Below are 23,990 nucleotides of genomic sequence, written 5' to 3' on the forward strand. Positions count from 1 at the left end.
GGCATGTTATGTTAAAGTCAATCATTTACATTCAGATCTATGAGGCAAATGTTAAAAGCTCTGTAAAAATTATGGTTTTCAAATACTAAGTGGACACTCATTAAATATATACAAATGATGCTACTATAATAATAGCTGGGCAATAGAAGCAGAATACTCTGTCGTGATAGCAACATTACTCTTTTGTATGGAATCCTTAGTACTCAACATTTTTGCATGAAGTTTAATTACTTTGAAGTGTGTTTTGGATCTATATTTTTTGAAGGTATATGAAGCTGGGGAAGAAGGAAAATTAACTGCAAAATGTCTAATCTTGCATATGATTTTTTTATCTGGCCAGTGTTGATTCTACAATGTCTGCTGTCTTTTAGCCGTAAGTATTCCTTCCAAATTTTTTCCCGCTTCCCTGCCCCCTCATAAATAAATATGAGGAAACAAGATGTTAATAGAGGTTGTTATGCTTAAACTCAAAACTTATCCTTCAAGAATGCAGACTGACTCACACACTGTAGGACACATTTTCCACAATGGTTATGCCAGTTCATGAATAGAGGAATAATTTTCTGGTTTAATTTATATAATCAGGTAATGAGCATATTCCAAACAAGCAATGCAACTCAGTAGAAGGAACTATGTATGATCATCATGCAAATCAAACTGGCCTTCACACTTCCATGTCTCTAGGTTGCCTCTCTGGGGCTTACAATTATGAATGTGTTAAAGTAATTCTGTTAGAAAGCTTGTTTGTGTTTAGATCAGCTCACCAGAAAAAGGGTAAACAATGTTTTACATAGCATACAAGTATACATGTAGGTCCTTTGGCAGATGTAAGAATTACGCTGTTGATCCTGCAAAGCCTTATGCATAATTTATACATGAGTTTCAGTGAGAGTATGCATATACATATGATTATTCCTGTGTAAGTCTTTTCAGGACTGGAAAGATACAGGACGGATCCAAGTCCTCAAGGGTACTTTAGTGGGGATAACTGGAAACTCCACTAGTTCTATAAATAAAAGCACAGACCCAAGAAATGAACGTAACCACATAAGCATTCAGAGTATGAGATGGCACAAGGATTTGCTGGAAGATTTTAGGTGACATTGCCAGGTGTAGTGTGATAGGAGCCTCATTTTAGCTATGGAAATCCAAAAAAAAGTACTCAATATAAAGAAATAGGAATTTCAAGAGTTATACTCTAGTCTGTTAAGGAACTAAAGGCAGAACAGTTACATGGACTGAATGATGGGGGAGAATTACACAAAATGTGTCATAGAAAGAACAGATATACTTATGAATGACAAATGAAGGTGAGTTATGAATTGAATGTTATAAAATATAAAGAAGACTGATATCTTCAGATAAGTACTGAGGGTTTATAGAGATAATACAGTTTAGGTTATGATTGATTTTAGGAGCACAGACATTTATTGGAATAGACATAGTATCAAATGAAAACATTAAAGATGGATATATTAAAATTGGGGGTTTTGGAAGAGGGAAGAGAAGCTGAAGAAATGTGCCCTGGTGTCGAGGTTTAGCCCCAGCCAGCAACTAAGCACCACGCAGCTGCTCACTCACTCCCCCTACCCTGATGCAATGTGGGAGACAATTGGAAGAGTAAGAGTGAGAAAAACTCCTGGGTTGAGTAAAGAACAGTTTAATAATTGAAATAAAGTAAAATAGTAATGATAAGAATAACAATATTATAATGATAATAATAATAATGTACAAAGCAAGTGATGCACAATGCATTTGCTCACCACCCGCCGACTGATACCCAGACAGTTCCCGAGCAGCGATTGCTGCTCCCCAGCCACCCCCCCCCCCCCCCAGTTTCTATACTGAGCATAACGTCATATGGTATGGAATAGCCCTTTGGTCAGTTTGCATCAACTATTCTGGCTCTGCCCCCTCCCAGTTTCTTGTGCCCCTGGCAGAGCATGGGAAGCTGAAAAGTCCTTGACTAGCATAAGCAGTACTTAGCAACAACTAAAACATCAGTGTGTTATCAGCATTCTTCTCCTACTAAATCCAAAACACAGCACTATGCCTGCTACTAGGAAGAAAATTAACTCTATCTCAACCAAAACCAGGACACCTGGAAACCAGAAAAAGCGACCAAAGTAAACGTTACCATTTTCTTAGTGAATGCAGTATATAAAACAAAAATAGTTGAAATGCTAAATTGTACTGTGGTCATTGAATTTGTGTTTGTCCAAATCTTTTTCAGTCAGGCTTGAGTAAGTACCAAAATGAATGTTTAATTTCAAGCAGGTCATATCTGAAGGGATGTTTTACAAATAAATATAATGATATTTAGGAAGGAATCCATTAACAAGAAATTCTTAGTGTTTACTGTAGATGGTTATGTTGAATAACTTAATGTTATATAATTATCAAGTTAACAGAAATAAACATTGTCTAAAATTACTAGATAGATCTTCCTTAAAGAGCTATGAAATGAAAAGGAAAATTGTGAATTGCAGACCTTGAGAAGAATACTAAAAAAGACAAAAAGAATATTAAAAATGCAGAGAGATAGGAAATAGAAATCTGAGAAAAATAATGAAAAACAGTAAAACAGATAAAGGGGATATTAGAAAGGAAAGAGAAAATTGAAATAAATATGTGTATTAAAAGATGCTAACCACGTTTCTAAAAAGATTTTGAACAGTGCAAAATAAGAGATCAGATGAAGTTGAAATTTTCAAGATGGAATAAGATACAGAGTAAAAGAGAATAGGAAAAGAGATAAATGATTAAATTGATTTTTCTTCCATGGACTGCACAGTATTTATGAAAGAATAGAAATCCTGTTGTCTGATGTTTGCTGGGTATCCAGAATCTTGAAGGCTTTCAAAGAGAGTGAAGAAATATCATGTTTGGGCAACCTGCAACAAATCTTGAAGGGCAACACCCCACCCCCCCACCCCCTCTTATCTGACACTTACACAAAAATGACACAAGACTTAAATATATATATAATGTAGTTGTAGTTAAAAAGTAGAATTTTCAAGATGACATCTTATGTCAGAGAAGATGAAGCTGGACTGACATTTATACAGTACTGTGGTGGAGGAACAGAAATTTTTGTTAATAAAAACATATTTTGCTCTAAATTCATGAAACCTTTGTGCTACAGCCCACTTAAAAATCCATCAAATACTCATGGAAAAAATGGATTATGAACAGTTGTCAGTATAAAGGAGTACTGCCTCAGGAACACAAATTGGTGTCTTTCAGAAAAAAAAACCAAGAGAAAGATGATCATATATTTATGACTGATCTTAAAATTTAAGATAAAATAGTTGGTTTTCTCTTAATTTAAATAAAAACATTAAAGAAAGACAAAACCAATAAGAAAAAAAAGAAGGAAAATTGTAACATCCTAAGAGTTTAATAAACATTATGGCCCAGATCCTGAAAAGTATTATTTTAATTCTAGGTTCCTCTTAAAGTTCTTGATATTAGAAAATTTATAATGTTATAGGAGTTCATTTAAAGTTTTCTATGTTATGTTTTTTAAGCATCTATGCAAAAATCCAGGAAGAGCTTTGAAATTCTCAGTCTCAGGACAGACTTTCTGTACAGTACACAAGGAAAGTCAAGAATTGCAGAATACATTCTTCTTGCCTTGTACGTTGAGTACGGAGCCATCTAAAGCCATGTGAAATAAAAAGCTGTCTAAACTGGGTAATGGGGGAAGAAAGAAACAAACAAATGAACAAACAATCACTGCTTATGACAGAGATGCATCATAAATCCTGTTTTCCCATTTTAATGAAGATTCTCAACCTGAAGCCTTCTGATGAATGTTATGTGTCCATACCTTTTTCTTCACCCCAGAAAACTAAAGTCAGTGCTTTCTTTCAGAAAACAGCTTCTAAAAGAGGAGGTTTCACCCCCTGTACCTTTTATGTAATGATTTGGTAGGTGATGTTAATTCACACTTCCCTTTTACATTTTAACAGAATGACCTAATAACTAGAATATACTAAGTTGGATTACTTTTGGTGCCTTCTGCTGAAGATGATGTGCAAAAGATAAAACAAAAAAGCTTGTAACTCTTTAGCTTCATTAACCTGCAGTAGCCATTTACCTGAGAGCAGGTAGTTAGCTGCAAGTTCTGATCCCGTGTGTTGTTACTACATATTAATTTTTTAGTAACATGCCCAGCCCCCACCCATCATAAAACCCCCCACACCTATAGCCTTTAAAGCAAGGGCTAGAAATTTTGTTGCCCAGCTGGCTACGTATATTCTAACCATAAATCTTAGAGTTTTTTCTAGGTTCTTTTTTCTGACTCACAAATTTTACATTTCATGTATCTTCAACAAGAAGTGTTTAAAGTCCCGTCTCCTTTGAGACTTTGATCCATAACACTTAGGGCATAATCTTTCTAGAAGGTTTGGAAGAACCTTTTCTCAGAGAAGGAAGTGAAAACCTATCCTGAATGCATTAATTTAGCATGGTCTCACTACATCGTCCTGTAAGTGGCAGAAGTAGTGGCTAATGTAGTTTGGGGACTGAACTGCTGGGCTAAAACCAAATTTAACTCCACTTATCTATTTTAAGAAATCCTTAATTATAAGAATCAGCTAAAGTTTAGGCACAAACAGGCACTTATTCCCCCAAGAGTAAGTAGCATGAACATAAAAAAAGAGAATTGTCATGTGCCTAGGAAATTTTAGTATTGAAAATTGAAGTAGATAAAAAACTTTAGACTTTCCACAGTGAGATGGCAAGAAAGAAAAGTCATTTGAGCATTACCTGTAAAAGCTAAACTTTAGTAACTTCACTTTCTCTGAACTTAGCTTTTATCATAAAATCACATTTGGCAATGGGAAGAATCACAACATTTTGCAATAGCTGCATTACTTCATTCAGCTAGATTCTACCCTGTTTCTGCAGATAATTACGTAGTTCTCGCTGGGCATGCTTGGATGCTTAACAAGAAATTTTGTGTTGTCATCCTGTTTGTTTGTGCTTACATTATATTCCTTGATTTACATGAATTTCCAATACATGTATCTTGAAATCTGTCTCTGCAATCACATTTACTGTGTGAAGCAAAATGTGAAACACTTTAGTGTTAAATGGAATTACATGGATAAATGACTATCAGATTAAAAAACACACTACAGTACGTTGCAAAATGTGAAGTACCTTTATTTACCTAAATGCCAGTCTTTAAATTCAAATCTTCTCTTGAAAATCCATGTATTAGGAATACATTTCCATACCAATACCTATAGCCCAAATTGCACATAATGCCCCCAAATTTAATTTATAATATTAATAACATATTATAGCATATTATAGACCTTGAAAACCTAGATGGTTTTGTACTTAAAATACTATTTTGGGACACAAAAAGGAAGCAGGGGATAATAAATACTGTACGTCTCAGAGAAATTATGTAAGGATTTATAGCATTACTGCACATTATGCTTAGTACGACTTTTGGATAAAAGTTCAGTATATTTTTACTGTCATTTTCTATGTGCTCACATAAAGAAGATTTTTTTTCATGTATATCTGGTTTTGGATCCCATTTTGAAGTGAAGTTGAGAATAGAGCTTGTCTTCTTCCTTCCTGAACTTTATAGCATTCACACTGTTTACAGAAAACATGGTATTTAAATTGTTTTGTTGGGTTTGGTTTTTTTTCTCTCACATGTATAAGATGCCATTCTTTCTTTTCCATGTCTTGATCAGTTGTAATAGCAGAGTCCCAGCAGACAGCCATATATCTGGTATTCAGTGTTATGAAAGTAAAATAAGCTTATTCAGAATTTCTTCTCATCTCTTGCAGTGATTATTTATATACATATGCAGAAGGCACACAAAACTTAGGATCTCCTGTGGGTCTCTCTAAACATAACATTGCCTGCCTGTATCAGCCTGGGTGACTTTGTTCAGGCACTCTCAGCTGTACGCAAAAACACTCCCCAAAGAGAGGGAGGGAGAGAGATACACACATATATACACACATACATATGTATGAACTAGTTACTTACAAATACACACTAAAGATAACTAGTATTTAAAGAGCTAGTAGGTTAAACATCAGTATGCTTACTACCCTCTGTAAGATGCCTGAAAGGTCCTTGTTTGCTGGTAAGCCACCAGTCAGGAGGCGAAGGGTGAGCCTCAGCTGCCCTCAGGAAAGATCCTGAGTGTTGCTTAATTGCTATTTTTATTTTTCTTTTTTTTTTTCTTTTTTAAAAAAATGATTTTGTGGTCTTTGTACTGGTGTTTTTCCTTTTGAAACCTTGAGCCACTACTGATTAGTGCCTCCACAGTCATAGTTTTGTCTGTACCTTTATCATTCTTTTCTTGCCTGACTTAAAATTTCCTCACAGGTTATGTAGCTGGGTCATGCCAGAGCTTGGCCCCTGGACCATGTACAGCTGAACTAGGGGTGGGATGTGGCAGGTGAGTGGGAAGAGGAGTGAAGACAGGTTATAGAGAGTCGCAAACAAACAGAGGTCTTGACCTGAAGTTGGGATCATGTCTGATACTCAGGAAAATTGTGAGGATAAACATTTTAGAGCAAAACTAGTGTGCAACACAAGGTCTAACTCCAGGCAGAAGAGGCACTTGTGTAAATCTTCAGGTAGCCAACACTTAGAAGATACATATCATGTACTTCAGGAAGTACTAAGAGTGTGTCATGAATGACAGGGCAGAAGGCAGAAGAGTATGCTGATGCATCAACAGTTGTTGGCTTGGGATTGTCGTCCTCAGCCAGCGTCTGATGCAAGCTGCCTCTCTCCCACATAAGGGGGTTCAACTTTACCAGGAAATCAGCAAGGGATTATTACCTCCACTGCTCAATTTCTGTGCCTCTGGTTAACCTAAGAAAAGCTGGCAGACCTATGAAACATGACTGTATCTGTAGTTATGTCTTCACTTTGATCAGACAGACACCTTGGATCCTGAGAACGTTAATAAAAATCCTTATTCGACTCCTCTTTGCCATTCTTTTTTTTCTGTGTCTTTCTGTTTCTGCTTTGCATTATCTTCCATTGTGAACTGAACAGACTGCTTTCTCCCCCAAAAAATTCCTTTGCCTAGTAAATTTTTTTACAAAACATTTCTTATCTGAAAAAAATCATGTTTTTTATCAAATTTGTTTTGAGAATCTGCTTAATTTCTTTTTCAAAGAAAAAGAATTTTTTTCTACTTTTATTTTACTAGTAGTAGTATACTTTTTTGAAGTATACTGTGTCCTGTTTTGATTGCTTTCATATCTTAGTCACATGTTTCTAAAATACAGAATGACTTTCTTTCCAAGTCTGGAATGGTCACCATACAGACTGAACTCTCTAAAGTAGAAATATCAGCCTATTAACTATTTGATTTTTTTTTGAAAGCACTTCCTTGATTCTCCGGGTCCATTTATTACATCAGGGATAAAATAATAGTTTCTCAGTTAATCCTTTTACATCCTGTCCACCAGCCTTCAAAAAGGAATATGTGAGTCATATCTTATTTAAGGTGTTCACAGTAGATTCTCACATCCTTCCTCGGTGAGAACTTATCTTATACTATATACAACATGTAATGAATTCATCTACTGAGGTAGCCACTCCAGTGTTGGAACATGATTTATGCCATTGATGTTTTGTGATAAATCTGATATCAATGTTTCCCAAAAGCTTTTCAGAATATGCTTTTAAATAGATGCATTTAAGAAAGATCTTGATCAGTGAAGTTATTGGCAAAGCTCCCATAGGCCTTAAGGCTACTACTAAATGGCTTTAAAGTAGCAGAATAAGGGAACCAGGCCAGAGAATAGGTTCAAGACTCATACTCTCCTAGAACATACCTTACCATATTTCCCAAATGAAAAAGCTGCATCTTGACTGAAGGCATCTACCAGTCTGGTAGACGTCAATTTTTCTTAAAAAATCTTTCTCTCTTATGCCAGATGTAAGCCATGATAATAGTGTAATAAAAGAATAGTGCAAAGCACTAAATATAATTTTATCATTACTAGTCAAAGGCCTCAGATCTTGAACTGACCTGATGCTGCAGGGTCTGAAGACCCATTTGGGCTCACCTTGGCTAAAGCTGTAAGTTCAGTTTAACACTTCCTATTGCCTCACCCACCTGAGCTAAACAATGTTGTATACAGGAATGGTCTGGCAAACTGAGGGAGTCTGTGTAAAAAAAACACCAAACCACAACAGCTTTTTGAATTGATTCTGGGAAAGGCTGATGGGCCACTTCCAGACTTTAGCTGGGCAGCAGTGAGAAGAAAGCAGCCTCTGATAATGAACATAAACCCAAGCTACCCAAGACCAAGGAGGAACAAACCCCACCATGAATAACATTCTTCTCTCATTGAATAAGCCAGAATGCTGATAAGCTTGCCTCTTGAAAAAGACTGGCAGCATTGACACTAGGACCCAGAAGGATATTGGAAAGGCAAGCACCAACAGGAGTAAAAAGTTTATGTTTAATAATTTTAATTGTCTTACTGATGAGGCATTTCTGTATTAATCAGGCAGTCTGGACTGCTAAGATATTATCTGAACCAATAATAATTTCTTAGCACATTATATTGGCTATATTACCTTTTTTCCCACAAGATTTTGAAAGCACTAAGAGCATTGCCTTAATTTTAAATTTGGGTTATATACTTAATGGCAACGTTTGACCTGACTTGTAGTAAAACCTTTTTTGATTTAAAACAGACCTGCTGCTCCAAAACCACTGATGAATTAGTAAAAATATTAGAGCTGAGAAATAGTGTCAAACATGTTAATAATTATTATCATTGAGATTCTACTTTGCCCAACTCCTGTGTTATGTGCTTTTGTAACACACTAGAGATCAGCTTAAGCTTTGCCCATTGGTGTTCTCCTCAAATCCATTCCTAAATGTAAACCATTACACACTACAGGTATGAGACAACTAGGAATGTTTGTAAAATAGTATATGTGTCATTTAATAATCCAAGTTTGTGGACATACCAAATATGTTCTGTTCAAATGTAATAAACAGAATCTGTTTCTTTCAAAGGTTTAAGATAATCTGACAATACATGGAAGAAAACCCTTGCAAAGCATAATGTGTGGGGAAAGTGTAGGGAAAAGTAAGGTAATACAGTGCATAAAACATACAATTTGGCCACAGACCACAGCAAAATGTATAATAATTGGAGTTGAAGTACAGATATTTAGGAATAAGTAGAATAATTAGAATACTTTGCTCTTCTGTGGTTATGTAAAAGGCTTGTGTCTTAAAGAAACAATCATCATCATGCAGTTCAGAAAGTTATGATTTGCTTTCAAATGAGCAAGGCTCTGCTACATAAATAACTACAAATCTAATTTTCAGATTACAATTTCCAGTTTGGAAGAGCTCAATATTCTTATTTCTAGACCCATTTGACACTTCTAAATTTAACTTATTTTGGTTTAAATTCTTAATTTTAAGTCAAGAAAGTTAAAACATATTCTTGCTACAAGGCAGATAAACAACCACACCAAATGATGCCAGATTTTTATTGTGGCGATTTTTATGCCTATAGTGTAGCTCTGTCCTGGTTTCAGCTGGTATAGAGTTAATTTTCTTCCTAGTAGCAGGCATAGTGCTGTGGTTTGGATTTAGTAGGAGAAGAATGCTGATAACACACTGATGTTTTTAGTTGTTGCTAAGTACTGCTTATGCTAGTCAAGGACTCTTCAGCTTCCCATGCTCTGCCAGGTGCAAAAGAAACTGGGAGGGGGCACAGCCAGAATAGTTGATCCAAACTGACCAAAGGGCTATTCCATACCATACGACGTCATGCTCAGTATATAAACTGGGGGGGTTGGCTGGGGGGCAGCAACTGCTGCTCAGAACTGTCTGGGTATCGGTTGGTGGGTGGTGAGCAATTGCATTGTGCATCACTTGCTTTGTATATTAGTATTATTGTTATCATTATTATATTGTTATTATTACTACTACTATTTTACTTTATTTTGTTTCAATTATTAAACTGTTCTTATCTCAACCCAGGAGTGTTTCTCACTCTTACTACTCCAATTCTCTCCCACATTGCATCAGGGTAGGGGGAGTGAGCGAGCGGCTGCGTGGTGCTTAGTTGCTGGCTGGGGCTAAACCACGACAAGTTCTTTTGATGGTTTAAAACTATTTTCTATTTAATGTGGAAAAAAAGAAAGTACACCTTTATTCTTTCCATGTCTCTTCTTTAAGATCAAATTTTCTAAAATATGATAACTCTCATTAATATCATAGCAAATGTGGGTTCATATTAATGAGCAGAGTTTGGACTCTGTTGTAATGAAATAACTTTATCAGTTTAGAAACAGTGTAGAAACTCCACAGCAACAGATGAGTTAATAAAAATACTAGATCTGACAACGTTGTCTGACAAAGTAGTCTGACAAAGTAGTGTGGCAAAGCTGATAAGGCTTACTCACCATAAGTAAGATTGGAGAAAAACACTCAAGGTGTAGAAGACAGATGGTTGTTAGTTGACAGGATTTTCTTGCTGAAACATGACAATGGTGAAAACAGTGGAATTTCACCTGACTCCACTAGGTCCAGGCTTTCATCTGCATGAGTTTCCTCTGAAGACTGTTTATTTATTAAAGCTTTGATAATTGTTCCCTCTTCAGAAGGATGGGGGGTTGATTTGCAGCCTGTGGAAATTGGCAGAAGCAATTGCAACCGATACAAATATGTATATCTCTTCATATGTCTTTCCTTCTCACCAATCTTAATTAATTTTTCTTTCATAATAAAATTAGTTATGACTGAAAAACAGATTTCTTTGGTCATAGGTGCTTCCTTCACTCAGTATGTCCCTCTTTTGATCCCCCTCTCTAGGCTTACTTGAGCATTTCCAGTTTCTTAACTGTGGGAGTTAGGATGCTTTCATAGTCATACCACAAAGCAGAGTCAGCAAAACTGAATTGTAACAAATCACATCTGTTTAAGTCTTAATATATAACTTCTTTATTTGTAGCAATCTATTGTTACACACTCCCCTGATTTGTTTTATACCACCTGCTTGCCTTGTCCATTGTTTTCTCTAAGTCTGTAAAGCAATTTGTAGGACAGAATCCTCATCAGATGTAAATCCAGTTTGATTCCAAAGGAGCTACCTCAAATTACATCAGCCTCCATTATAGCTCATTATGTTCCTTTTCATATCTACTTTGCCTTATTTATAACAGGAGAATAAGCTATGATTTACATTGACTTTTAAATTTTATCCTGAAATGACTAGCTTTATGTTTTCTATTTGTCAAGGCTTTTAATATACCCTGACAGCAATTCTAAGAGGAATGTTCCAGGTACGGCAAAATGCACCTGAAGTGTCTTACTAGTTAGAGATTTCTCTCTTCCTCCAGGCATCTAACTTCCACAACACTGGCCATTAGTGTTAACAGATTCAATTATTCTCCTTTGACTACTATCTTACAGTAGCCCTACTGTAAACCTTGTGTTCCTATAGTATGCTCTGATAGGGGTCATGACCATACCTTTATTCTTCCCTGTCATTTGCATCATCCAGAACATTTACTTATGTGATTTATCAGGTATGTTTATGGTATTAGTGGTGAAAGCATGTTATCTTTTTTCTGGTTTTAATCATGACAGCTTACTGCTATATTAAACTACTACCTACCTTTACCTGATGTTCATATTTATGTATCTTTTCTTGTGAGTGGTTTAAAGAAAATTTTTCTGCATGAAGATAGCATAACAATTATTTTAGGTGCATACAAATATTTCAAGTGAATATGACCATCAATATATTGTAAAACATAGTCATTATTTTTACAGTACATACAGACTTTTGGATGACAACAAGACAGGGTCACATTCTTGCCTCACATAATCACTTGGAGCTATACACAATGTTAATACTAGACATTAATTTCTAGTTCTTGAGCGGCAACAAAAAATTGTTCTGCAATATCAGGAAGCATCTGGAACATGATTCATTTTCCACCACCTATTTTCTTGCCACTATGTAGCTCATTGGAGACACCTTTGCTATTGTTGCAAATTAAAGCAGTTCTTCTAATTTGTATATGGCTGCATTGCACTCCGATAGGTTTTTCTTTAGACAGGCATCTTAAGAGTACAGGAGCAACACAACTTTATTTATGATAAACTCTGCACATGTATCTGTGGGGACTCATTATAATTTCTAAAAGCATTAAAATATTTTTAGGTATGCTATCTGTGGAACAAGACCAGTATTCCCTTGCTTAGCTGTTGGTAGAAGCATAATTATAAATCTTTTAAAAGGTATTCTACCCCTGCCGGGTGTGGATGACACATATATTTTTATAGGATCTTATTTGGCAGCTGTCCCTCAGATATGAAATACCCTGCGACCTTGCAACTTTTGGGTGGTGCAAAGAACATCCTACTGCTCTGGCAATCCTTTTTGTGTTGCATGTTAAGGCTATTTCAGGAGGGCAACAAAGGTCATGGATTTCACCTACCATTGTTTTTTGACTGTTACACTTCTTTACATGCATTTTTTTGTCATGCGTTAAGAGAACTGCTCAAGCTTGCCCCATCATCACACACAGGGAAGAGACTATTGTAAAAATAGAAAAACAGAAAATAATAATTCAAATAAAGACAGCTAGTGAAGTGTCCATCTGGAGTTATACCTTTTGTCAATCAGAACCATAGTGAGAATCTTTCCTGGAAAGATCTCTTAAATTATAAATATAATACTTATTTTTGAATTGTTCATAAGTAGTAATTCAATAAATATGTAGATGTTGTTAGTCATGGGGTTTTTTTTTTAAATTTCTTAATTACATTGTTGAGCTGATCAAAAATCATCCTTCGTTTTGTGTACCTGTTTCTTACAAATATTTTAATTTCAAAAAGTTATATAATTTTTACCAGTATTTTGACCTGGATTGAAAGCAAAGCTTACAGTTTTAAAATACTATATTTTGACAATCTTTCACTTAAGGAAAAAAAATAAAAAGAAAAAAATGTTAAAATGCTCTGACTGATATTGAATGACTACTCAAATTGCTTATAGCTTTTCAGTTTCTCTCTTTTGTGAAAATGACCATATACAGAACTATTTTTACCTTTGTGATTCAGTAGCAGAGATTTTCACACTTCAGCTACTTCTTCAGAAGTTTCAAGTACAGTGATTGTTTATGAAAAGTGTACTGTGGAAATCGATTATCCCCTCCAAATATTTCAAAGGCAGTCCTTTGTGTACATTTGTTGTAAGTCCTTACTGGAAACCAGTTGAAGTTCAGTCTTATCATAGTTGTCATCTACAGATACAATTATATAGCTATATTTAATGCCTCAGTGGATAGCCCCATATTACAGTTTAATTTTCCACAGAAATCTAAATTTGTTCTTGGGCACTGTATTTTTCTATCATATTAGATAATCAGTCTGAACAGAAATCTAATTTTAACTCAATCAACAATACTTTGAAGAAAGTTATGTAAAATAACTTGTGTAGATTTTAGTGTGTCACCCAGTATGTGACTAGCCTGTTCATTTATTCATTGGTGGAAAAATATTCTAGCATGAGACTGAAACTCTTACTAATGATCTCCACCTGGAGTATTTTTTTACTATTTTGAGAAATGTTCTCCCCCTCTTTTTCTTTTAGCATGGAATAAGGCAGATTTTTTACTGTTTAACCTGGAAATTTCTAGTTCTAACTCTGAGCCTCAAGACGGAAGTAGCATTCATAGTGCCATGAAATAGATACACCATTTATTTTGTTAGATTTCTGAAGAAAATCACATAAATTACAGTTTAAAATTACTTATCCGTCTATTTCCTTCTGTTGATATGGGATTGTTCTCTACAGCATATCCCCATGTACTTATTTTAGTTGGTTTTAAACTGATGGAAATTATTGGACTTTACCAGCTCTTCACATACACAGTCTGATGTATATGGTTATACCAACTCTATCCCCATGATATTCAGCTTTCATTTTCTTTTAGTAGTTATTTCTTATTATTAATCCTAATGACTTTGAGTGCTAAACAGTATCTTTTTTCCTTGCTGACAAATAGTAAAAAATAGTTGTATTGCACTGATACATAAAACGCTTATTCTGAAGCAGGCCTGTGGTTCAGTTAGCTTCATATCCATTCTTTAATAACATTCAGTATCAGAAGCTTTAGAAGAATGTGTAAAACAGTGATTGCCTTGTACACTGAGGCAAAGCGATTAGACTGATAGGAACCATATGCCTCAATTTGGCCAGTGTGGGGATCTAGAAGTGAGCTGCTATATTTCTTCTCAAGTTCAAGTGACCCACGTATATAGATCTAAATGAAATACTCTCATAGATCCTGGATGGTATAGACTTGCAGCATATTCCTTTTCTATTGCCTGACAAAGCAATTTACTAATAGGGTTGGTAGAGTTCCCTGTCTAACCTGTCCCAGTCTCATGGTCTTTCTGTGAAAAGAAAACAAGCTCTGTAGTTTCCAAAGCCAGCTTCCTCAGTTAGCCTTTGGTACCCTTTACAAGGTTACCAAAGAACACTTTGGTACCTAAGTTTGAGTACGGTGTTCTGGCCCTATACAGAATTATTGTGGCTGCTGTTTTCAGATTTTATTTGTTTTTACCAGTCTTTTGCAAGACCAGCGAAGTTTGCTATACTTTTCAAGAGTAAAACCACAACTTGGTAGCAATAAAATATTTTGCTATTGTCATAGAGTCTAGTTCTCTTAAGTGTTTCCTCTCTAGGAAGTCCTTCTTTTTATCATCCTGTCATGATAAAGTGCAAGTTCTAGGTATGTGACCTATATGGTTCTCTCAACAAGTCATGGCTTAAACATGAAAACTGGAAGAAAGCTAAGAAGGGATGAATATAGAGCAAGGAAGAGCGAGAAATATTTTTGTGTATGTCTCTCTGGATATATGAATGTGATAATGTCATGGGCTTACCCTGGCTAGCAACTAAGCACACACACACTTGTTCACTGACTCTCCCCCCACAGTGGGATGGGGAAGAGAATCAGAAGAGCAAAAGTGAGAAAACTTGTGCGTTAAGGACAGTTTAATAAGTGAAGCAAAGCTGTGTGTGCAAGCAAAGCAAAATATGGAATTTATTGACTATTTCCCATCTGCAGGCAGATGTTTAGCCACTTCCTGGAAAGCATGTTCTCAGTACAGGTAACAGTTACTTGCAAAGACAAACAGCATATGTACCAGTGTTCCCCCTTCTAGCTCCTTTCCTTATTCTTTTATTGCTGAGCATGATATCATGTTATGGAATACCTCTTTCTTTGATTCAGGTCAGCTGTCCCAGCTGTACCCCTCCCATTTTCTTGCTCACCCCCAGCCTACTTTTTGGAGGGATGGGGGCAGGGGCAGAGTGAGAAAAAGAGAAAGCCTTGACACTGTGCTCACTGCTCAGCAATAGCCAAAACACTGGTGTGTTACCAACATTGTTTTAGCCACAAATGCAAAGCAGACCACCATACAGGCTTCTATGATGAAAGTTAGCTTCATCCCAGCCAGACCCAGTACAGGTAGAAACTTAAGTGAGTCCATTCTGGCAAAGCTGTCTGGTGGGGTGTAAAGGTTAGGAGAAACCTTGTGTGTATGTATTGAGCAATGCATTTTCTGATAAGGAAGAAGGGGCCTATTGGTACTCCATGTAAAAAATATTTTCCACTCGCTGCCAGATGACAGGCAGCCAAGATGAGAGGGAATGAACATTCTTTTATACTTTAAAATGTTTTCAGTGAGAGGTACAGAGAAGTGTGGCATGGGATAGTAAGTATAGCCAGGCTTCTGCTGTTGTCATAACAACAGAAGTGAAAGTCTGCTTTTCACAGAAAGGTTGGAGACAGTAAGGAACACTGGAGAAAATTGCTTGAAGAAGGAAAGTAGGGAAAGAAAGAGGAAAAAAAGGAGCTGAATACCTCTGGGTCAAGCAGAATTGTTCATAACCATTGTACTTGGTGGAATTTTTACTGATATAAAGTCAAATTCTGTTATATTTTGGTCAAGCAGAATTGTTCATAACCATTGTACTTGGTGGAATTTTTACTGATATAAAGTCAAATTCTGTTATATTTTGCTCAGCCTGGAGACTGAGGCTGCATTCAGGGCTTTCCTGCAAACAAGTTGGAAGGACTTTCTGTATATTCTTGTTCAGATTTTGGTATGTGCATAGTGATTCTGATTATGTTCTCATTTTTGAAATCTACTTGATATCACAGACGTCTCCTTTAGATAATGAACCACTTAATGGCATATGTCATTGAGACAGAGCTGAGGGCAGTTCCTTTGCTACCTTGATCACCAAGACAGAACTGCGCAATATGACAGTGGAGGTAATTGTCATTGCTGAGAATGCAGATTAATGCTTTCATGGTATAGAATTTAATTTTGTAGGCTGAAATAAGATGTCCATTTATACCAGGAGCTGTCAAATGTTCAGGCATGAAGAATAATTTCAATGTAGGTGAAATTCTGGTGTGTCTGAATCTTCTGAACTGACAGGTAAGATCCTAGAATACCCTAAAATACTGGTAACTACAGGCCTTCTCTGGGGCAGAAATATGCCTGCCATTGTCTGCTGGGATCCACTGGAGACATACTGGTTGGGGACATATCTGTCACTGATGGTCACAGCGAAGTTGGACATACTGCTTTACCAGAATTCTGCAATGAATACAGGTATGTCACAGGTGATAATTTCTGATCGGTAGACAAAACGATGGTAATATGGCTTTGAAAGAAGACAGCTGTGAGGGTAATTTGACAAGTAGCTGATACACAGATAGTTGTGTGTCAGATCTCTAGAAGGCAAAACAGGAAGATTCCCGTGACCTGAAATGATCAAGACAAGAACTCATAAATGACATGCTCAGAACTAAAATTCTGTTCCTTGCAGAAGGCTATGAAAGCTATTTTATATCTAGAAAGAGGTGATCCATGCTAGCTGATATCTAGAGTGAGGTGTGGTCCTGATAAAAGCACCTGATATACTCCCTTTATCTTGCTTGAGGCTGGTGGCTTCTGTTACTCAGATGTACTCTTGAAAAAGCTTGTGCAGTGTTGTGACTAATGTGCCCTTGTGATAAATTATCCAGCACCTCACTGTTGCTGGAGACAGCTTTCCTACCGCTTAAGAGCTCTCAGGAGCTTGCAGCCTATAACAGCTATTACAGCACATAGAAGCAGTGAAATCATTGCTGAGGGGCAAAGGAAGGATTGGTTCCTTAGGTGGATTAAGAAGTGATGATCGACATTGGTGAGAGCAGGGCAGAAATTCTTCCATAGCTTTATTGAGTTTTGATGCATTTATGGTTCCTGTGAGGTAGATGAGGCCTAGGAAGGACTTGGAAATACTGTAAAAGTGTAAAGTCTTCTGGGATAGATGGCATACGGTATGTTGTATGGCTAAGAGTGAGGATCTTTGGAATACCTCTGAGGATGACATGTGGTATGCTAAAGATACTAAGTATGAAACATTTATATCAGCTTTACACATCCAAATTCCTTTTTATGTGACCCTTAGTTTTTATATTATATATACGTATATATTTGTTGTACTTTTTGTGGGCTACTTCTAGAAAAAGGCAGTGTTCTGTAAAGCAGTAGAATGGTCTCAGTATAGTGTGTCTGATTATGCAGGTCTCTGCAGGAACTGTTTTGCCACCTTACTGCATTCAAACTTATGTCTAGTTTGCTAGGAGTTATCCTAATCTTTTTTGATTGTTGCTTTGTAAGCACATTCTGTAAATACTTTCTTCCAGGATACATTAGACTAAAACATTTTATGTGCTGTAGAGAGTTTTACTCTTGTTTCTATTCCTTTATTATTTCTGCATATTTCAATGGTTAGTTTTACCTACTAATATATGTGTAGATTACTTCTGTTCCAAAATCATGAAGAAATGAAGTTAGTAAAAGAAGACACGGCAACAGTCAGTGCCTTTTGACTATAACTGAACTATTGTTCCCAATTCAAAACATTGTTATCCTTTAATTTAATACTTTACCTTGGTCTTTTAGGGTTTTGAGGGGGGTATGTGTGTAGACGTTAAGCAGTAAATTAAGCTATGTCTTCCTTACAAAAAAATTGTGCAAATACTCTCTTTGCCCAAGATTATAAGAGCTAATTTTGTGAGAAAGGGTTAGGCTGAAAACAGGAGTTTAGGCTGAAAACAAGAATTTATTTTTGTAATCTCTGTGTGGGAGTTCTATACTGACACAATATCTACTGCATTTGCTGTACTCACTGACTTTGTAATCGAATCTGAAAAGCATTCAGCTCTATTCCATGATCACAATGAACTGGAGCATATGTCTACTTCTTGGTAAATCTTTTGACAGAAATGTAATTTCAGAGATGTCACTCATAGTATTTAACATACCACATTTCCTTCATTATCATTCCAAGAACAACTTATGATCAGTGCTTGAGCAATTAGTATCAATTCCTCTGTGCTTGTGCATGTGAATAACTCTTCTATTTAACTTCATACACTGATTTAAACCAGACTTATGCTGCCCATCACAGGAAACTTCTAATCTGTTGGATATCTGAAATACAATAATTTAGTTCTGTGAGATTCTTAGAGATCCCTGGTGGTACGTGTAAGTTTTCCTCCTTTTATTCTTTTTGGAGAGAGGAATGTTACAAAGATTTTCAAGAAAAAATCCACATCTGATTTTGTTTATACCAAAAAAATTTTTAGAATGTAGCTCTAGTTACTGAATTATATCTAATAGTATTATAGTTACATGAATTGTAAATTCCTGAAGTATAGCTGACATTTTGTAGAAAGAAAAATTTGAAATGTTCATTATGAACTCCTTCTTTACCTCTTTATGCTATGAATCTTGCTATTAATAGTCTTCTGCTAACATATAACAATCTTTTAATGTGAAAAGCTAGTAGGAATTAGGCTAAAAACAAAGAAAAAGATGCACCCACTATCAGTCCTGTAGAACTCCTATCTGTGGGATGCTGTGTATGTGGATTCAAGAGGAAATTGAATAGCTAATGCAGGAAGTACCTCTGCTGCAAACAGTTGTAGGTTAGAAGAGACTTAGGTGGTAGTGTCATGTGTAATTCCTCTGTTCCTACTCTTCCACAGACATCAGTTAAAGGGCACTGTTGGAAAGACAATACTAGGCTCGATGGACATTTGGTTTAACCTAATATGTCTATTCTTATGATGTCTTTGTTCTTCATAACTTTCAAGACAGATTTGGGAAAGAAAGGGAGATAAACTTTCCTGAAAAGTACGTTAAGAGGTAAAAGTTAAGAAACTGGGTTATGAAGAGATTTACAACAAATTGTCTTTTAAAAAGGAGGTGTTACAAAAAAATAGAGAAATTCTAGAAAGAATGTGTAAATTATGATTTCAGTTGTAGCATTTTGGTTAAGTTTACTTGATGGGCACAAGCACTCTGTGATGCTAACTTTTGTTATAGATATTTTGTGCTTCCTGGCCATGAATTATCTCCAGGAAAGACACATGCTATTATATGTACCAGAGTCCTGTTACCTCCAGCCAGTCCTGGGAGAAGATTTATTGGAACATGTCTCATCATAATCCTTTCCCACTGTACACTGTTAATCTTTGTAGTTTTTGCCATTTTCTATTTAAAATCTGTTAAGAGATTTTTAGTAGCTTTGCCACGGATTCATGCCCCTCTCATACAGATGTCCAAATGAACCTGGGTGCTTTCTTATGTTACTTGACATCATTTTAAGTGTGATGCCACTGCATTAGGGTCTTATGGCCAGAATCTTTGCATTTCCAATAGGAAGAGCTTTAGGAATCTTGGATCACCTTTTGTCAGAAACCCAAAAAAAGGCTTTTGAGGCACCAGTGTTCACTGTGCTTTTGCTGACATTGCTGACTCTAAACCAAGAAGAGGACAAGGGCCATAAAACAACAGGATTACTGGGAACGTACAGGAAGAAGTAGCTCCCGTAAGTGCATAAAAGAAGAATTCAGTGCCTCCTGAAATGCTAGACCAAGGCAATGGTATCTGATACACTGCATCTCCTTGTCGATCCTCTCCAGTACTGAAGGAGACAGATGTCTCAGTGCTTGCCAGTACAGCACTGACACCTGAGTTCAGTGATGAGGTATATCTTTTGATGTTGTTAGATGAATAAAAGAGCTATGCCAGCATTTGTAGAAAGAATTCTCTGGCATGAGGAAAGATGAAATGATGAAGGAGAAATGGAAAGGGCAAAGTGGAAGAAAATAGCTGCAACTATATAGTGAGTCCTCCACTTTTTGTAGGCAAAGCTCAGGGAAACAACCCATGGGCCAAGGACCTTAACTGGAGCCTCCAGATCACGTGAGAATGCTCTGCACCTCACAAATAAATAGACATGGACTCTGACTGTAAAGTATTTGAGTACCATAATTCTGTACTGTTTACAATATGGAAAGCATGGAGAAAGGGTGGATTGTTTCTGCTTATTGACCTAGCATCTCACTAGACCTAATCTTTATGTGCCAACATTCCCATATTTAATACTTCCTAATATATAGTCTGATATACTCTATTGAGCTATCAGCAAACTAACTAGTTAATTGTAACTTTCATTATATACATATTTGGTTCATCAACATTTTGAGGGGGGGAATATAGCTCTAGTTTGGGATAGTATGGCTTTATATCAGTAAGGGTTAGTTAAGGGTTGGAAAGATTAAGGAGCCTATAGGGAAACGATTGGCAGGGCACCAATCTCTGAGCCTTTGTGAGAGAAGGCAAGGTAAATTGCCTAGGACCTTTGTAGGTCTAATTCTGCATGGTTATTAAATTTAAATGCATAGTGAGTTTCCAAAGTGGACATGACAGGAAAGGTGAGGTGAGCTGAGATACAAGATTTAATAAAATAAATCACATCTGAATGTCTAAATTATGGAGATCAATTCAGACTTTTGCCTTTTTTAATCAAGGAATTAAACAAAAAGAAGCTTCAGTTTTCTTCCAAAAGATAGCCTTTAAAGGCTAATAGATTTCTAGAACAAAGTAAAAAACCCTTGGATGAAAAACGTTATAATCTATGCAGAACTAGTGTGACTGCTATCATAATTATTTTCTTTAGACTTCTGCACACAAACTTTTGTTTGCCTAACTGTACAGGATGTGTAGAAGTCTTTTCTGGGAATACATCCTGGGCTGACAAACTGAGAAACTTGAGCTCAGTACACCTTTTGTGTTGCATAAACATGCAAATCTATGTGACCAACTTGTAGTGGTGGTAAATTTTCATCAGGCTTCCCACAGACAATTTTAAGTGCTTTCATCCTGGTTTGGCAAGGGAGTTCTCTGTTCTTATAGCCGTTGCACAGCTGAAATAATATAACAGGCCATTGCAAAAGCAAATGCTCACGATGGATTTTCTGCTACTGTTCAGAAACAAAAGTGAAGGCCAGTGTGAGCAGTAGGAGGTCAACCTATCTTTACTTGATTTAATTCTGTCTGAGTTGTCTCCTGTAAAACCTAATGAAAACTCAATATTGTCAGTACGGTGTAGCAAACTATTCAACAACTTGAACTAAGAGAGAAAGTTCTAAATGGTTGATTCTTTCTTCTACCTGCTCTGCATAAAACTGCTAACCAAAAGTATTCAAATTAATTAGAAACAAGATATGAAAAATTCCCCCATACAGATTCCTACACTTGTCCTCATATGACTTCTACTCTTAGGAAAGAGGAATAGGAAGCAACTGAAATTGCAGACTGTATGAAAAACACATCGTGGCAAGTATTCCCAAAATTACAGAAACATGAGTTTATTCTTTTAATATTATTTTAAAAAGCAGCTGCCTGTTTTGCCATTTTAAAGTTGTAGCTTGAACCACCTGTTCTGTAAAGTTGTAGATTGAATCTCAGACTTCAAATCATATGAGAGATTTATGCTTTATCTCTTTGTTAAGCTTTCTTTCACAGTTCATGAAATGTCATCACCTCTGGAGGCTGCTTATTTAACCTAAACAAGGGTAGCCACCTGCACTGAATCACTGACTAATTGGGCATGTCCTTCCTTTAGTTCTTCTTCAGCTGATAATTGCCTCCTCAGTACACACTAATTCATTGCATTAGTCAATATATTAATTTTTCTTGAATAGATTCACAAAATAAATTTTTATGTTAAACAAAGGATATTTAACTTTTACTTAATACTACCAGGGACCCATGTTTTCCTTGAACCAGGAACATGATATTTGCAAATTTTAACTGACAATTTTTTAAAAAGATTATTTTTTCAGCTTCCATTCTTCTAGACACCTAATTGGTCAGACAGAAACAAAAATGCCACTTTCTCTTTCCTGCAACTATCAGAGAAAACTGCATACCTTTTTTCTTTTTTAAATGGTGTTAACATTATGTTACATTTTTTCCTCTCACTAGAACACACTAGAATAAAGGTAAAAACAAGACTGCTTGATCATCCCTGGAAAGAAGGTCAAACAAACTGCCAAGGAATTTTGTGAAGGAGAAAATCAATGGATATTGCTGAAACTACTTATGGCTATAGTAGATGGACAGAACACTCTGTTAGCTTGTATGTATCTGTCTGACAGCAAATGAAACATGGCATATAATTAAATGATGACTTCAAATGTGATACTGAAGGATAATCTTTTAGATCAGAAAATGGTACAAAACAGATTTTTATATAGGTCATACTGTTTGATATTTTCTTCCAATATAGGTCCAAATATAGAGCTAGTAGATGGTGGTAGTTCAGGTAATACATCCACAGCACTGCTTCATGATCACTTTTGTACCCTTGAGTGAATAAACAATTAATATCTTGGCTAGATTTTAAAAAGTGACCTTAAAAAAGAACTGTTTCTTATAGACCTTGTAAGTTAGTTTGTTTCTTAACTGGGCTATCTGTCAATGACCTCAACTCTCTTCTGTCTTGCCTGTCAGAACTCTAAAGAACATCCCTTACTTGGAATTTCTGTTTGCCTTGGGCCTGACTGTAGCTTTGCCCTGGACATGGGGCAGCAGACTGCTGTGTACTGCAAGATGCAAATTGTCACTGTCTGCTCCCATTTGTTCTGCAGGGAAGTTGCCCTGTGACAAGCCAGCTAACTACTTCAGCCTTTGCAAGATTATTCTCCTACAACATCCTGCACACACTGGCATGAACCCTTGCACAAAGAGCATAAGCAGTGCCCTGAGGCTTTTGTTATTCTTGTCTGGAGAACTCAAACATGACTAATACAAGGTTCAATGCACATGCTTTTTACTCCCTTGTCTGGCTGTCAAAACTGTACCACGTTTTTTCCTTTCCAGAGGCCTAGATTCAGAGAAGGAAGATAGGACCAGATCCACACAAGCATGTAGGTAGGTTGATATCTACCATTCCTACTTTTAGTCGTTTCATATCCATAACATTCTCTCATAAGTAGAATTCATAAATCCAGTTTGGCAATGTGAGAGAGGAGTTTATAACATCCACAACACTCAACAGGGTTAGATTAAGCTAACTCATAGCAGATTATGAAGAGCTTTTTATAATGAAGACTTTCACTTTTCTAAAGCATTCACATTAGGAAATAACTCTTTTTTTTGCAATTTTATATCAAGAATTTCCTTTAATGGCTTAAATCATTCTATGATTCTATGGGAATATGATAACTATACCTTTGAAAATAACAGAAATAAGTACTAGCTCTCTTCTGGACTTAGGTGCTTTACTGTCAATTTTAGTCATTTGGCTGTGCAAGTTATCCAAAATCAGGCTCATGTTTTTATTCTAAAAAATAGTTGTATGTGTCCGGCAGACATTCACCTTTTAAATGTAATTGATTCAATTGCTTAGTTGTTGCAGTGTTTGTCAAGGAGGTGAAAAATCTCTGCATGAAAGGAACTGACCCACATCTCTCTTGCCCCTCAGCAGTGTGCCTGATGGTAAGCTATAGAGGAAAGATGACTACCCTTCTGTTCACCATATATGCTAGTATAGCAGAAAGCAAATTTCAAGGG

The sequence above is a fragment of the Pelecanus crispus genome, chromosome 1 (assembly GCF_030463565.1).
Source record: "Pelecanus crispus isolate bPelCri1 chromosome 1, bPelCri1.pri, whole genome shotgun sequence".
NCBI classification, from domain to species: domain Eukaryota; kingdom Metazoa; phylum Chordata; class Aves; order Pelecaniformes; family Pelecanidae; genus Pelecanus; species Pelecanus crispus.